Source organism: Marmota monax, unplaced genomic scaffold (genome assembly GCF_021218885.2).
Source record: "Marmota monax isolate L192 unplaced genomic scaffold, Marmota_monax_Labrador192_F-V1.1 WCK01_AAM20220418_F8-fsc00029, whole genome shotgun sequence".
Lineage (NCBI taxonomy): Eukaryota > Metazoa > Chordata > Mammalia > Rodentia > Sciuridae > Marmota > Marmota monax.
This window is the reverse complement of record NW_026693024.1, coordinates 5067538-5076525: the sequence shown is the minus strand read 5'-3', so window position 1 is coordinate 5076525 and position 8988 is coordinate 5067538.

Here is an 8988-nt window from a genome sequence, read left to right as displayed (position 1 = left end):
TAAACCCTGTTTTATATGCTTGCCTTAGCGTGCTGCTCTAATGTTATACTTCAACATGTGAGGGAGCAGGACTCCTCACCCATAAGGCCGCATCCAGAGTGGAATAGCGATCACCAGGTGCTGTAGGGATATGGGAATGGAGTTGTTTGATGGGTACAGAGTTTCAGTTGGGAATAATACAAAATTCTGAAGATAGCTAGTGATGATGGTGACACAACAGTGTGAATGTACTTAATGACACAGAACTGTGACCTTTAAAGTGCCTTATATGGCAAATTTTGTGCTATATACATTTTATGTGGTTCACCAATAAGCAAGATGAAGAATTAGTATTTTTCAACAGATTCAGAAAAAGCAATTGACAGGGCTAGGGATATAGCTCAGTTGTGGTAGAATGCTTGCCTTGCATGCACAAGGCCCTGGGTTCTAATCCCCAGCACCACCAAAAAAAAAAAAAAGAAAGAAAGAAAAAGAAAAAAGCAATTGACAAAGTTCAACATCTATTCATGATAAAACTCAATCCACACTAGCAACAGTAGGGAACTTCCTCAAACTGATAGAGGGATTCTACATTGTATTGACTTGTTCTCTGCCTGGGATTGAGAACAAATCAAGATGCCTGCTTTTATCACTTCTGTTCAACATTGCACTGGAAATCCGAGCCATTGAATAAGACAAAGAAAATAAAAGGAGTAAAGATTGGAAAGGAAGATGTAAAAACATCCTTTTATTTGCAGATTATATAATTACTTGCATAGAAAAATCCCAGGGAGTCATATAATCCTGCAATCTCACTCGTATTTTTCCAAAAAAATTAAAATCAGTATCTCAAAGAGATACTAGCACACCTTTATTCATTGCTGCACAAGTCACAATAGACAAGATTTAGAAAAAAATATAACAGTCCACTGGCAGATGAATGGTTAAAGGAATACAATATACAGTGTTTAGAAAGATGGAATTGGGCATGTGTGACATGGACAAATCTTAAGGACATTATGCTAAGTGAAATGAGCCAGTCAGAAAGAGTACATGATTCCACTTATAAGAGGCATCTAAAATAGTCTAATTCATAGATCAGAGTAGAATGGTAGTTATCAGGAGCTGGCAGAAGGGTAAATTGGGAAATCAGTGGGCAACCAGTTCAGTCAAGCAAGGTGAATAAGCGCAATACAGGAGGTATACAACATTGTACCTGTTCATCAATAATAATGTACTATGCACCTAAAATTTGTCAAGAGGGTAGACCTCATGTTAATTGTCTTAGCACAATAAGAGAAAAAGGACCTGGGCACAGTGGTGTACACCAGCAGCTTGAGAGGCTGAGGCAGGCGGATCAGAAGTTCAAAGCCAGCCTCAGCAACCTAGTGAGACCCTAAGCAACTTAGCAAGAGACCCTGTTTCTGAATAAAATAAAAAAAGGGCTGGGAACGTGGGTCAGAGGTTGAGTGCCCCTGGATTCAATTCCTGGTACCCCAAAAGAAAAAGCCCCCTCAAAAAATCTAAAAATAGCTACTAGAACTAATAAATTAATTTACAAGTTTGCAGTATACAATAGTAATAAAAATCAATTGTAAACAAACAATAAATGCTGGTGAGGCTGTGGGGATAAAGGACCACTTGTACATTGTTGGTGGGACTGTAAACTAGTACAATCACTCTGGAAAGTAATTTGGAAATTCTCAAAAAACTAGGGATGGAACTATCATATGACCCAGCTATCCCATTCCTACACATTTTCTTTTAAAGATCTAAAATTGGCATACTATAGCAATACATCCACTTCAGAATAATTCACAATAACTAAATTATGGAATCAAGCCAGATGCCCATCAATAGATGAATGGATGAAGAAATTGTTACACACACACACACACACACACAATGGAGCTGTTAAAAATAATAAAATCATGATCACTGGGCATGGTGGTGCAGGCCTGTGATCCCAGTGGCTCAAGAGGCTGAGGCAGGAGGATCATGAGTTCAAGGCCAGCCCCAGCAAAAGCAAGGCACCAGGCAAATCAGTGAAACCCTGTCTCTAAATAAAATACAAAATAGGACTGGGGATGTGGCTCAGTGTGTAAGTGCCCTGAGTTCAATCCCCAATACCCCCCCCCCAAAAAAAAAGGAATGAAATTATGGCATTTGCTGGTAAATGGTTGGAAATGGAGAATATTGTGCTAAGTGAATTTAATCAAACCCCCAAACACAAAGGTCTAAAGTCTTCTCTCATATGTGGAAGCTAGAGTGAAATAAAGAAAAGGGGGAGGGAAGGTTAAGATTACATAAAGAACCAATTAAATATAAATTACTAGACAAGCTAAAGGAAATGTAGTAAAGAAAGGAGACAAGGGGCAGGAGGGGGGGGGGGAAAGCGGGGATCGTGAACTGAAACCCATATCCGTGCACGTATGAGTTTTTCACGATGAACACAACCACATGTATAACCATGAAGCTCTAATAAAGATCTTATTTTTTTAATTTCCATGTATAGTAGTGTTATAAGACATAAAAACCTAGTAATAAATATGTTAATAGATGTCCAAGATGTCTACTTTGAAAAAAACTACAAAGCTTTGTTTAAAGCAATCAAAGACCTAAATGAATGGACAGATATATTCTATCCATGAATTGGAAGACTCTCATTAAGGGGACAATCTCCTCTGTTGATCTACAGATTCAACTCAATTCCAACCAAATCCTAGGTAGACTTTATAGAAATTGACAGGCTGACTCCACATTTTTATGGAAACACACAGGACCTAGAATATTATCAAAGCCAGTTTTTAAAGCACAAGATCAAAGTTGGATGACTTGCCCTACTTTATTTCAGGACATACTATAAATAAATGTAAGATAGTTTGGTTTTGGCAAAGACATATAGATAAGTGGAGCAAAATAGGGTCCAGAAATATACTCAGATGTGCACATTTTTTTACAAAATTGCCAAGGGAAAGAAAGAAAAAAAAACCTTTTCAAACTAACAGCAGTGAGTGAAAATAACAAACAAAATTTAAAAAGAGCAGCAAGCCATAACAATCAAAGTAAACTCAAAACGGCTAATCAAATTTAAAATGATCGAAGTTCTGAAAGAAAATATAGGAAATCTTTGTGACCTTGGGCCTAGGTGAAGGATTCTAGGAAAATGTACAAACTATAAAAGAAAATGAATTGGTGAGTTGGTCTTCAACAAATTTAACCGTTGTTCTTCAAAAGATACCATGAAAAAGGCAAGAGCAGCCGCCGTGAGGGAGAAAACATTGGCAGTGATTCCATCAGACATAGGGTTTGTATTGAGAATACGTAAAGGACTCCTGCAACTCAGTCATAAGACATAGAAACTTCAAAATAAGTGGATTTCAACCAGCCATTTCACAAAAGATATGAATGGCTGGTAGGAACATGGCGTGTGACTCAACATTTTCAGGAGATGCTGATGTCTCATTTGTGGGCAGGTGTGCAAAGTCTCAGGCATTAACCCAGGACCTGTCTCTAAATTCCAAAAATAATGGCACACTTCCCTGATCAGCCAAATCACACCCATCCATTCATAAGACCACGTGCAAATTCCTTAGAAGGGCTTCCCAGTACCAGGAGCATCCCTCTCCATACCTGCCTTAATTGCCTGTCACATGGTCACCCAAGGGCCATTTTCTTGCCTCTCCATGTAGAGTGGTTTGCAGTTTCTGCTCCAGGCTTTCTATCCCATCTCTGGAGACAGCATTATTTTTTCAGGTCTTAGTCAGAGAGTCCTTTATTGCTTGTAAAGTTTGTTTCCCTAGAAATTATGACACAACAGGTGCCTTCGTGCACACCTACAGTCCCAGAAACTTGGAGGATGAGGCAGGAGGATCTCGAGTTCAAAGCCAGCCCCAGCAACTTGTGAGGCCCCAAGCAACTCAGCAAGACCCTGTCTCTAAATACAATATTAAAAAGGGCTGGGAATGTGGCCCAGTGGTTAAGTGGCAGTGAGTTCAATTCTCAGTACCTAAAAAAGCAAACAAAAACCAAACAACAACAACAATACTCTATGACACTAAATTCTAGGGTTTTTTTCTTTGGGTTGGGTTGTTTTTCCCCACTGTGGGTGACCCCTTTTTTCTCATTAATGACTTCAGACTGAAAAACATTTTTTCAAGACTTACTTTCCCTGCAAGAAGTCAGGCAGCTGGCATCTGGCAGATACCTGGTGATTGTCCTTGGAATAATGAAAATGGCAGGCTCTACCCATCACAGGAGAATGACTTTGTCCTCACCTCCTGTTTTGGAAAGCTTCACTTACTCTCATTCCTGGCTGAACACTATCATCACCTGGGAGCATTCTAAAATTAGCAGGATCTGGCCTCCACTCCTCAGATGATGGCTCAGGTGGTCTGGGATGGGCCCAGCAGTCACTGGGCAATTCCAATCTGCAGTAAGGCTTCAGAGCCGCTGGAAGGTTAATGGTGAGAATGGCTGCCTCCTCTCAGAGCTCTGAGTGCATCTCCCAAATCAGGTCAGTACCATCTCATCACAAAATTCTTATCCTGAGGCTTCTACTTACTTTGCATCCCAGCATCATTCCCACAGACTGCAGCTATTTCCAGGAGAACAAGGAAGGGGACAGAAGAGGGAGGTGTGACAGCCGAGGATTGCCCTCTTCCCTCAGGAAATGCACAGTCCCCTGCCGCAGTCTGGCTGCAGCAAAATAACGGGGGGCGGGGGGGGGTGACGAACAACTTGTGTACATTGATACAGCAGGAGTGGGAGCCGTTTATTGTAGGACAGGAGCAGTATTTATACATTCCACTCGCTGGCGTTACTTCACAAACCACTCCCTTTGGCATTTTGCCAGGCGCCATCCAGACTTGTTTACAGACTCTAACATTTGCCAGGCACCATCCTGACTTGTTTACAGATTCTAACAGTCCCCAATCCTCAAACTTCCCCAGACATTTCTGCTTATCCTATTAATTGCAACCGTGAGCCCATTCTTAGACTGTGCAAAAACAAACAAACAAAAAAAATCCTATTACTTAAGCCCCATTGGAATTCCAAATGCCGAATATGTGGAATATGGTATCCAAGAGGATATGTCTCTATCTGTGTACGTGTATGTACATAGAAACAGTCACCCACCATATGATGACATTTCAGTATGGATGGATGACATATATAATAATGGTCCCAGAAGATGATAATGGAGCTGGGAACTTCCTAGTGATGTTGTACCATTCTAATATTGTAGGGTTTGTGTAAAAGTATAATATATGTAATTATGTGCAGCACATAATACTTGATAATGTTGCTGGTCTATGTATTTACCTTTATCATTATTTTAGAATGCACTCCTTATTAATAACGTTTGCTGTGAAGCAGTCTCACACATCCTGTGTTTATCACCTATCTTGATGGCATCACATGGAGTGATTGACAAGATCACGTAGGTTTTGGGAGGCACATTCCAGGATGTGTACACAATGACCAGATTGCCTGTGACCTGACACACAATCCTCAGAAGGTATGCCTGTAGTTGAATGACACATGACCATAAATAAAAACAGAATGTGCCAATAAAGATACATATATATATGGAAAGAAAGGGGAGAAAGGTTTTAAGGAATTGTCTCATGTAACTGTTGGGGCTGTTCATTTGGACAGTTTTAGGATTGGCCAACAGACTGGAAATTCCAGTAGGACTCTATCTTGCAGTATGAAACCCAAAGGCAGCCAGGGGGCACAATCCTTCCCTTCAAGAGGTCTTGGTCTTTTGTCTTAAGGCTCTCAACTAATTGAATGAGGCCTACCCCATTATGCAGGGGCATCTCAAAGCATGCTGATTGAAATGTCAATTTCATCTGAAAAATACCCAAGGCAGGAAAAATCACTTGAGCCCAGAAGTTTGAGCCAGCCTGGTGAGACGCTGTCTCAAAAATAAATAAATAAGCAGCATTTTGTCAGTGAGGTGTACAGATGGACCAAGGGACATTGATGTACATGCCCACATGGGCGAATCAGAGTAAACAGAAATTTAACATGTGCAAATGTGGCTTAGTCCTTGCTCTTGCTCTTCTATATTAGCTGTGCCTCTCCTAGATTCAGTTTCCTTACCATCTCTCAAGGACCAGATAGCTATGCTTTAGAGAATTTACAGCTTTAACAGCCTATGGATCCTGTCTGGAGGAACAAGTAATAAAGGGAGGGGGAGAGAGATATGGGAACCTTTCATTTAGCTACATTAATCAATTGTATTTTAAATTTATCTTGGCATGGTGTGGTGGCCACATTTGTAATCTCAGTGACACAGGAGGCTGAGGCAGGAGGATCCCAAGTTCAAGGTCATCCTCAGCAACTTAACAAGATCCTGTCTAAAAACAAAAAATTAAAAGGACTGGGGATGTAGCTGAGTGGTGAAGTGCTCCTGGATTCAATCCCCAGTGCAAAAAAAAAAAAAAGAAAGAAAATTCACCTTGTATTAGTTTACAGTAGACTACTTTCAATGTTTTTTTTTTAAAGAGAGAGGGTGAGAGAGAGAGTTTTTTAATATTTATTTTTTAGTTTTCGACGGACACATCATCTTTGTATGTGGTGCTGAGGATCGAACCCGGGCCGCACGCATACCAGGAGAGCGCGCTACCGCTTGAGCCACATCCCCAGCCCTCAATGTTTTTTCTTTCTTGAATGTCTACCCAGCATCCAGGTGCAGAGCTTAGATGGGGTAGCAAACAATCGTGTCTACACCACAACATGGTAAATGCAATCAAGCTGAGTAGTGGTGGGGATGACTAGGAAGGGATGACTGGCTTCAGAGCTGGCTCTAAGTCAGGCTTAATGGCAAGTGTCTATGATGGGCAGAGGGTGGGCAGAATGAATCCTATCGACTACTAACCCTTATCTTCAGTTGCTACCACATTGACTTAATAAAAAAATTTGGGATCTAAACTGAATCCTTTCATGAAACATCCAGTCTTCTCCTGGTCAAGTCTGCATTTGTCACACTTTTCAAAAAAGAAAAAAGAAAAATGAAGCCCTAGAGCCCATAAATATGACATATTGAGCCAATAAATACAGTTTACAAGTAATTATGATTTACATGCAGTATCCAGTAGGGATTTTATAGTATTATAAAACTGAAAGTTGGGATCCCACCAAGTTCTCCAACAGGGATAAATATACCACTGTGTGCAACTCTAGATGCTCAGAAAATCTGTTTACCAGTTGGTGTCCCAGGACTGCCGGCCTTTGTGCCTGCTGATTTATTATTTATCTACAAGGCATAGAATTGAAGGAACTTTTCCAGAAGCCTCCAAGCCTCATGTAGGGTTTGACCCTAAAATTGAAATTGCCAGGAGTTGTGGTCTGAATTTGTCCCCCACAGTTCATGTGCCGGAACCGTAATTCCCAGTGCAATGGTGTTGAGAGGTGGTGAGAGCTTTAGGAGGTGTTTAGGTAATTAAGAGGAATCAACGCCATTCTGATAGGACTTGCTCAAGTCACATTCTTGCAAGACTGAATTAGTTACTTCAACAGTAAATTGTAGCCAGGAATGGTGGCACATGCCTGTAATCCCAGCATCTTGGGAGGCTAAGACAGGAGGCTGAACTCAGCCTCAGCAACCTAGCAAGTCTCTTGGCAACTTAGTGAGACCCTTGTTGAGAGCCACAGCCGAGTCAGAATGGCCCCCTGGCATTTTGGCAGAAGTAATGGTTGCGAGGCGAGCCATTAAAGTGATGCTGGATTGATTCAATTGTATATAGACCCCTGCTGTCCGCCTTGGGCGCCCACTACTTTGGAGTTCTCGCGGGGATCTCCTGGGGAGTTCGTGTTGGTTGATGAAGTTCCAGTGGAGGGAGTTCCGGTTGGTGTGGTGTGTCGGAGAGGGGCTGCGTGGGTGGTGTTCGGGAGAGTTCCCGGGGAGTGTGCGTGGAGTGCTGTTGGAGTTCAGGCAATAAAGTTTCCTGTTTGAACATACAAGTGCTTTGTGGCGGCTCCGTGATTTGTGCCCAGCCAGACTGCGGCAAATTACATAGAATATTCTATGTCTTATCAACATTAATTCTGAGTATCTCTAAATAAGTCTGCATATTTAGACAAAAAGTGCCCAGCACCTACCTGACAACCACAGTGCTCATCGGAGGCTCTTTTATGTTCCTCCTCCATAAGCGGCACTTCTTCCACCCGTCACTCACATTGTTCATGGCTTTTCTTTGCCATGAGTGCATTCTGCTTGGCTTAGGAGTCAGACTAATCTCTTTCGGCAATTCATGTCTTGCCAAGATCCTTTCTAAACAGGAAAATTCAGATATCTCACCTGGTGATAAGATAAGCATTATTACAACTCCATGTTCCTTTCCATCTTTGCATAGCAAGAGTAACTTAGCATTAAAGTAAGAACGGACACTCATGCCTTCTCATAATCCTTTTCAGCTGTGTCATTTCTTTATTTCAACAATATTGCTGGTGCCATTTAGACCTTAACCTGGTCCTGGACATCAAATGGAAGCACTGTAAATGCAGGAATGAATGACCAAAGCATGAAGGGACTACCATGAATACTGTTGGTTACTTGTGCATGATTCTCAAACTTATAGCAAGTTACCCTACAATTATTATTATCAGAATTCTCATCTTCACTTTTTTTATATTTTTAATTTTTAATATTTATTTTTCAGTTTTCGGCGGATACAACATCTTTGTTTGTATGTGGTGCTGAGGATCGAACCCAGGCCGAACGCATGCCATGCGAGCGCGCTACCGCTTGAGCCACATCCCCAGCCCTCTCATCTTCACTTTTATTGCATACTTAGAGATGTACATTTTGAAGCCTCTCAGAAGAAATGGGATGAATGCTGACAATACTGTCCAGCTCTTAATTTGGGGCTTCAGATTACTGGTGACTTTGCCTGAGCAAGGGCTACAACATAAGAAATCAACTTAAGGGGCTGGGGATGTGGCTCAAGAGGTAGCACGCTCGCCTGGCACCGATCCTCAGCACCACATACAAACAAA